This window comes from Macrobrachium nipponense, chromosome 13 (genome assembly GCF_015104395.2).
Source record: "Macrobrachium nipponense isolate FS-2020 chromosome 13, ASM1510439v2, whole genome shotgun sequence".
Classification (NCBI taxonomy): domain Eukaryota; kingdom Metazoa; phylum Arthropoda; class Malacostraca; order Decapoda; family Palaemonidae; genus Macrobrachium; species Macrobrachium nipponense.
Window position 1 is genome coordinate 425575 of NC_087206.1, and position 9129 is coordinate 434703.

Sequence of the window (9129 nt, forward strand, 5' to 3'; positions counted from 1 at the left end):
GGAGGAGGAGGAGAGGAAGAAGAAGAAGAAGAGGAAGAAGAGAGAGGAAAAGCAGACAGATCCATCTCACAGCTCGTGTGCATGCTGGTCATGTGAGGTCAGAGTTCGTTGGCATTCCTCCCAAGAAACAGTAACGGGTCTTTTATTCACCGCAACACTCCTGGGCCATTTGCAAAGCCAGAATATTTTCTTTAACAAATCTGGTGCATGTTGAGGCTTCTCTCTCTCTCTCTCTCTCTCTCTCTCTCTCTCTCTCTCTCTCTCTCTCTCTCTCACTGACTCTCTCTCTCTCTCTCTCTCTCTCCTTCTCTATCCCGCCTCATATGTAGCGCGCATCTCTCTCTACCCTCAGTCGTCGTCACCTCATAGAAGAGAACGGACGTAGTTACCTCGCGCGGCAAGTCCTGTTCAGTTAGTCTCACTCCCTCGCTCACTCACTCTCCCACCCTCTCTCTCTCTCTCTCTCTCTCACCCTCTCGCAGGCTTGGCGCGTTGCCCCTTTTCCCTAGAACGAACGAACCGTAGATACGCTCTGGTTAATATAGAACATCTTGTCTAGGAGATTAGCTTTGTTATTCTCGATCGTCCGAAGCCATATTAGCTTTGGATAAAGTTCAACCATGTCGATAGGGAGTTTTAGCAGCGTGCAAAGTCCTTTCGCCTGAATGCTAAAACGTCTCGATGTCATGTACGAGGACGCGTTAGTGCCAGGAGCTTCTGGGGTTCGTAGGGCCCCTCCCCGAAGTCTTTTAGGATGAGGTACAAATCGGGCACAAGTCAGTTTTCGCGCGTTCGTGGAAGAGTCGTCGTCGCTTCCCGCCGATAGTAGCGATAAGCCACGATGACGACTACGTGACATGGGCGTCGTCGTTGCCAAGCTCGTCAAAGCGCTACTAAGTCCGAATGATCACCGCAAGTCTGCGGGAGATGCCTCGTAGAAAGTAGCATCCGCGTCTAAAAAAAGGGGAATACGAGACCAGAAGGGGTGATAGGGCCCGGGGATATAGAAACGAACGCTCAAACGAAAAAAAAATAAAGGAAAAGATTGAAAGAGAGAAATGGCATTTCAATTTCCTGGATGAAACGGAAAATTGCAAAGAGAAAAGGTGTTCAGTACAGTCGCAAAAAGGGCCAAGAAGAAGAAGAAGAAGGAGAAGACTCCAACATGACGGACGAGCAGCGAATGAAACGAAGAAGGAGCTATAGCTGCCCTTCGGGCGCCGTTGTAAGGACGGACAAGAACTTGCCGGCAGGCCGTCGACGGCGCTGGCCCGCCACGTTCCTGGTTGCCGTAGTGAGTTCAACTCTTCTCGCATTTCCAGCTGCTGCTAAAGGTAAGGAAGATGGTGGGGGCCAAGAATTCTCAGGGGTTTCTTCGTCTTGTGGGGTTTTCCAGGGCTCGTTCCAGGAAACTGATTTCCGTTTACTTTTCGTACATACATTCGTTTATTTTCTATCTTGTTTCCTTAAGTAACTCATCGTCCTATTCGAAATGAATTAGGAAATTCTATTAACATTCGTCCTGTGGATTTTCCAGGCATCGTTCCAGGAACCTGATTTCCGTTTACATTTCGTACATACATTCGTTTATTTACTATCTTGATTTCTTAAGTAACTCACCGTCCTATAACGTTAATTTAGTTCGAAATGAAACGTGTTAAACTTCAATAGCAACAATATTCATATAATCAACTAAGCAGGATAAAACAATATTATTATCATGAATGCATTGCACTAGACCCTATGTTTATTTTTTTCACATCCTTAATTAAGTAACTCATCGTCTTACTCTCCGTCTTATAACAGTAACTTAATCCGTAATGAAACGAAGAATACTTCATTCACTTATTTGTAGGGGAACAATAAGATTCAGATAACCAACAAAGCTGGAATATATTTCAGTAACTAAACCATTGTTATTTTTACTAACCCGTTGCATCAGACCTAAAAATCGAGAAGAAAATCATAATGCATTCGTTATCCTTAATACATCTTCATAATTATTAATTAAATTAATCATATAATTATAGATAACAGTCACTGATTAGTAAGCGTCCCAAATAACTTATTCAAGTAAGGATTGTCATTATCTAAAGTATTAATCTTTACTCTATAACTTTCTGAACTAATCTGAAGAGTTAGACATAACGTAAGCTTGCTTTTGTGATAAGGATTATAATTCTCGAACTACATGATAAAATACAAACTACAAAAAGCTCCATGTTCGTAATTACAGGTATTTTCATATTAGATTACAGTTATCAATAAATTAAAATGGTTATCATTACATAACCCGCAATTATTATCAGTAAAATAATTCAGAGTCGGACATTATAAATCTAAATGAAAGATAAAATTATATGAAACAAGTTTCGTAATTAAATATCGTAATCATACATAAGATTATTTTCAGTTCTGAAAAACCAGTCAAAGATATGAATAATCAAATAACAGAATAAAGTATAACTGAAATTCAACTGATAATTTCATGAAACTATAAATATAAATAAAAGTAAGAATAATATAAAACAGGTAGCGTAATTATATATAGAAAAATGATTCGGAATTCTGAAAAGTCTGACACACACGTACGAATAATCAAGGACAGTATAAATGAAATTCTAATAATTTTAATGAGACTTAATCCTCTATTCGGATGTAGAGTAACGTAGTGTCATGGCAGTGATAAGAATCTTACGAATTCCGTGACAAAAATCAAAACACCGAACACAGACTCGTGCGAAATTAGTCACTAATTAGAATACATTTTTCAGATAGTAAAATGTTCAGTTCGTTCCAAGTTTATTCTTCCTAGTGTTAAATGTCATTTCATAATTACAACAGATTTTAGAGCGCGTAGTATTCTTAAGACATACCGTATAAACCGGAGTGTACTCAAATCGAAATAAGTTACCGTGGTATTTATCTCACATAAAAAAAATTATATTAAATGTCATCAAGATAAAACCATTCAATACAACCCAGAAAAGTTACGAAAATCGTCTGAAAACCGCAAATTAAAACCTCAGTTCTCACTGGTTTCTAAAACGAATCACGACTCAAAAATATATTTAATCCAAAAATCACTCGTACTTAATCCATTAAGTACTCGTACTTTGTTTTAGCCCAATTTGATTTACCGATGAATGCGGAGTTTTCCAAAACGAAAATCCTTGAGTGTTTCTAATATATTTAAGAGCAGACAAAATTAAATATATTATTGTTATCGTACTTTATTCTAATTTAATTTACCGATGAATGCGGAGTAACTTTCAAAACGCAAAAAGCCTTGAGTGTTTCTAATATATTTAAGAACGGATAAAATTAAATATCTTATTATTATTATTATCGTTATACGTTTGATACTACCATCAGGTACAGTAAAATAAAAACTTTACAGAAGATGAAACATGACGAAGACGTAGAAAGCTGTCATGGTCTTTACGGCATAGAACGCAGTAGGAGAAAGTAAGGCCGCTGTTTACCTAGGAATTCAATACCATTTAACGTTAAAAAACTAAAGCAACGAAATAAAAATAGTGCGAAAAAGGTCGGCTAAAAGTTATCCATTGGGGAAAGTCAATATTGTCCGTCCTCCACCGACGCGCACCGAAAAATACAAATTTGTGGAAGTATATATATAGTCCACCAGCAGTATCCGTAGTAATCTTGACATTTTTATCATACCAGCAACACATAAACCAAAAACAGTTTTTAAAACAGCGGAACATTTAAAAGAAAGCTATTGTATTAAGATGAATGAGACTGAACTTAAAAGGAATAATATTGCAAAATCACGCTCCTGAATACATTCGAATGGCGCGGAATTTATCTTTGATTATGGAATTATTTTTTTTAAAGCTTTTTGTTAAGAAAATCGCTACGATTGCCTATCGAAAAGATTCTCTGTTATTTGATAATGATGTTAAGTTAATTTGGTGGAATATTACGCACGTGTATGCTTATAGTTATGCAAGAGATTCATTTGCACTATTGGAAAATAAAGATAAGATGGTGTTTTTAGCGGAGGGTTTTTCTCTAGAGTTCGTCTAATGTACTTGATCAACTTTGCACATACATAACTTTATATAACACTAATATTATATATATATATATAGATTAATATAGTATATATATATATATATATATATATGTCAATGAATATTCATATATATCAATGAATATATACGCATTTGTATATAAAACATAAATAATCTTATATAAAAAAGAACTCTGCCTTTCTTAAAATGCCAAGAATAAATTAGAAACGATACAATGGTTCAGTTAATAATTATACACACGCACACATAAATATTACAAACATGCAGAACACGAACGGGGGTTTATACATACGTACGTGTTTCTTGAATACATCGCATGACCTTTAAGAATGCCCCATTTAATTGACCTTTAATAGAAACGTAGAATGGATAAATAAATAAATATATAAATAAATATATAAATACATTAATCGACACATAAGTACATTAATAAATATATGAATACACGAATAAATATAGAAATGAAATGTATCACTTTGTGACGTAATTATCACTGGAGGAACTACTCTATCGGATCAGCATTTGTGACTATGTACTTTTTGCTCTCAATGTTTTTCAGACTGAATGCTCACATTTTTTTTTTTCCAAAAATGTGTCACACTGACAACTGAAACGGATATCCCGGAATATCCTACTGAAGCACTGAACTGGGGAAAAAACATTAATATTGATATTCCGCCAAGTACCCGCAAAGGATGCCTAAAAATAAACTATAGGAATATTGAAACTGATATCCTAGATTCCCGAAATCAACAAACAAATAGTGGGGGGAAAATATTTAAACTTATATACCGTAGAATGTCTGCTTAAATTAAATGAAAAATAGTTATGGAATATTGTTGTCTGAAAGGTTATTTACGTAAGAGGCTTGCAGGACCGAAAAGTGCCCTTTTTGTTTATATTTAAGTAACACTAACAAATAAAAATTTGAAAAATATTTAAACTTATATACCGTAGAATTTCTGCTTAAATTAAATGAAAAATAGTTATGGAATATTGTTGTTTGAAAGGTTATTTACGTAAGAGGCTTGCAGGACAGAAAAGTGCGCTTTTTGTTTATATTTAAGTAACACTAACAAATAAAAATTCGAAAAATAATCCGCATTCCCAACACGATGTTAAATTTATTGAAGGAATCTTCGATCTATGGAGGATTTACTTAAAAAAATATAACTCTGAATAATTTCAAGGAATATAATCTATTTTAATGTGACTTATTTCTAAAAATATGAGCATACATTTTTTTTTTTACAAAACCGCTGCTTAAATAATTCACTTACAGACCGCTATGAGGGACGAATAAGCCAATCGAATAAGGACAAGTCATTCGCAAAGCTGATTTGGTTTCCTGAAAGCTTTTCTGTGACCTACCCCAAGGAAACCGAGAGCCAAAATATAGTGTAACCGAGTTTAATGAAAGAAGAGGCCACCTGGTGCAAAAATATATTCATCTAGTGTCAAATGAAGGGCGGAGCTACTTGCTGCCAAAATATAAGCATTTAGTGTCAAACGAAAGGTGTTGCTAACTGGTGGAAGAAATATATCATTTAGTGCCAACGGAGGGGAGGGACTACCCGGTGCCAAAATATATTCATTCAGTGTCAAACGAAAGGCGTGGCTACCTAGTGCCAAAATATATTGATTTAGTGTCAAACGAAGGGTGTGGCTATTTAGCGCCAAAATATATTCATTTAGTGCCAAATGAAGAACGGGGCTACCTAGTGCCAAAATATACTAATTTAGTGTCTAATGATGGGCGGGGCTACCTGTTTCCAAAATATATTCGTCCAGTGTCAAATGAATCACGTTACTACCTATTGCCAAAATATATTAATTTAGTGTCAATAGAGGGGTGTGGCTACTTAGTGCCAAAATATATTCATTCAGTGTCAAATAAAGAGCAGAGCTACCTAGTGTCAATATATATTAATTTAGTGTCAATAGAGGGGTGTGGCTACTTAGTGCCAAAATATATTCATTCAGTGTCAAATAAAGAGCAGAGCTACCTAGTGTCAATATATATTAATTTATTTTCTAATGAAAGGCGGGGCTACCTAGTGCCAAAATATATTCGTTTAGTGTCAAATGAAGGGCGTGGCTACCTAGTGCCAAAATATATTAATTTAGTGTCAACGGAGGGGCGTGGCTATCTAGTGGCAAAATATATTCGTTTAGTGTCAAATGAAGGGCGGGCTACCTAGTGTCAAATATATTAATTCAGTGTCAAATGAAGGGCCGGGCTGCTTAGTGTCAAAATATATTCATTTAGTGTCAAATGAACGGCGGGGCTACCTGGTGGCAAAATATATTCATTTAGTGTCAAATGTAGGGCGTGGCTACCTAGTGCCAAATTTATTCATTCAGTGCAAATGAAGGACGTGGCGGTTTAGTTGCGAACTATATTCATTTAGTGTCAAATGAGGAACTTGGCTACCTAGTGGCGAAATATATTCATTTAGTGTCAAATGAAGGGCGTGGCTACCTAGAGCCAAAATATGGAGGCACGCAGAGTCAAATGTAAGACGTGTGACTAACTAGTGTGCATAAAATTAGTCAAATGATGAATGTGGCTACCTAATGCCAAAATATAAATGAATGATGAATAAAATGAAAGAAATGACTATACAAAAATGTTTAATAGAGATACAATCGGCAAAAGTCAAAATCGGTTTAGACAATCTTGAACAGTAAGCAGTATAGTCTCATTTAAAATTAGAAACCACGGTTTTACGAGACGCGTGGTCTGACAAACAAAAATCCAGAAAATTTTGCAAGACAGTAATTGGGATGATGAGAAAAAGCTTACATGGCGTGGTGAAAGATGGGAGTAACGCAAATGGCCCGCTTTTGGGCTGAAGGAAGCGTTGGGCTTTCGAAGAACAGGCTGTTGGTTACTACTGAATAAAATCAATCAAAAAAATCAAAGCCTGTATAATTGTAAAAATTGAAAAAGGATACAAACGTAAATAGAATGTAATGCCAATCATATTCGGGTACGATTGTGGTCCTTGTAGAGGTGCAAAATGTAAACAGAAGATGTAGAGGAACGCGGTCGATACAGGAGAGACGCATTAATTGATTCTCTCTCTCTCTCTCTCTCTCTCTCTCTCTCTCTCTCTCTCTCTCTCTATATATATATATATATATATATATATATATATATATATATGTATATATATCTGTAAAATATATGTATATTTCTAAACATACAAATTTAAATTTATAAGAATATATATATAATATATTATATATATTATGTATATATATATATACATATATGTGTGTTTATAAAAATATACATATATATATATATTATATATATATATATATATATTATATATATATATTTATATAATATATACACAGTACACGCACACAGACGCATAACCACACAAACACACACACACCTGTATATATAATATGAGCTACAAGTAACACGAAATGACTTTTCAGGAATTTCTTGATTCCTTAAAATTCCTGACTAATGAAGCTGACGTTTATCACTGGCAAAAAAAAAAAAAAACAAAAAAAAAAAAAAAAAAAAAAAAACGACCGAGGAATTCACGATGAATTTGCATTAAACGTCTACGAATAGTTATAAACAGAAGGCAATAAGATAGTTGAAACAATACTTAAGTTTATAGGTCTCATTAAAATCCCAGTAGCCTAAAGTGCCGGAAGAGATCTGTATATGCCTAGTAAAACCCCGTAAATTGATTTATGACGTGAAAATGTCAGAAATGCGAGATGGCTTTTAAAACAACAGAGCATCGCACTGGTAAACTGAATATTCCTTTTCACGGACATGAATAATAAATTGACGTGTTTGAAACATAAATTCGGTATCCCCGGTAAATGGTCACTTTCGAGAAAAATAACATTACAGATTGTTGACTGGTTTCTGTAATAAAATAGTTACAGATTTCTTAAATGATTCTGTGAGGAAGTAAACATCCCATCTTACTTCTTTAGTGAACACCACAATCGTTGGAAGCTTGAATTTCAAGTCCATGGCCCCTTTGATCCATATGAATAGGTTTCATAATAATAATAATAATAATAATAATAATAATAATAATAATAATAATAATAATAATAATAATCATAGGAACACTAGGCACCGATCCCAAGATCCCTGAAAAGGAATCTGGAAAAAACTAGAGACTGAAGTAGCTTCAGGACTCATGCAGAAGAGCGTGATCCTAGAAAGAGCACACACAGTAAGAAAATTGATGGACTCCTAAGGAGGCAGGATGCAACCAGGAACCCCCACATTATAAATGCCAGTCGATTGGAGACTGATAGACAAAAAATATATAAATAAATAAAATAAGATAATAATAACAATAATGACAATTACAAGCCACAGTACTGTTAAAAATATATTTTGTACAATGTTAAAAATTACTAGGAGAGACTTTCGGATACTGCTCCGTATCCCTCTTCAGTATCCGAAAGTCTCTCCTGGTAATTTTTAACATTGTACAAAAATATATTTTTAACAGTACTGTGGCGTTTAATTTTCAATATTATAGCTTCGTTACGGAGGTTTCTTAGTTCATAATAATAATAATAATAATAATAATAATAATAATAATAATAATAATAATAATAATAATAATAATAATAATAATAATATGAGAAGAATATCATGAATTAATCTCTGGTTAACATGAAGAAATGATCATAAATCATTCACCAGACAACAACGTGGATGATCGTAACTGATTTACCGGTCAGTAAGAGAAGAGTATGCCATCAACAATGCACTAGTAAACACAAGTAGAATGTCATGTCATCAGCTGGTTAATAACAGACGAACGACGCGTGTCAATCAGCGCCCAATCAGCTGGCTAATCGGCAAACGCCCCCCTTGGGGGTCCAAGCAAGTATTTCGTCCAAGTATTTCGTCAAAAGATTCACCCCGACGGGTGAGTGAGCGCAGAATTTCACGCCATCACCCTGTCAGAGCGACGTCTTACGCGGACAGCTATGCGATGAATAAATTAAAAAAAGAAAAAGGGGGCGTGGCTGGGGAAGCGCGGGTGCGTTCATTTTGCGATGACAT

At 35.0% G+C, this 9129-nt stretch overlaps 1 pseudogene; it reads left to right on the top strand.

The window, feature by feature from the left end:
• The first annotated feature begins 371 nt into the window (after positions 1–371).
• LOC135225583 (lachesin-like) overlaps positions 372–9129 on the top strand; it is a 317204-nt pseudogene continuing 308446 nt past the window's right edge.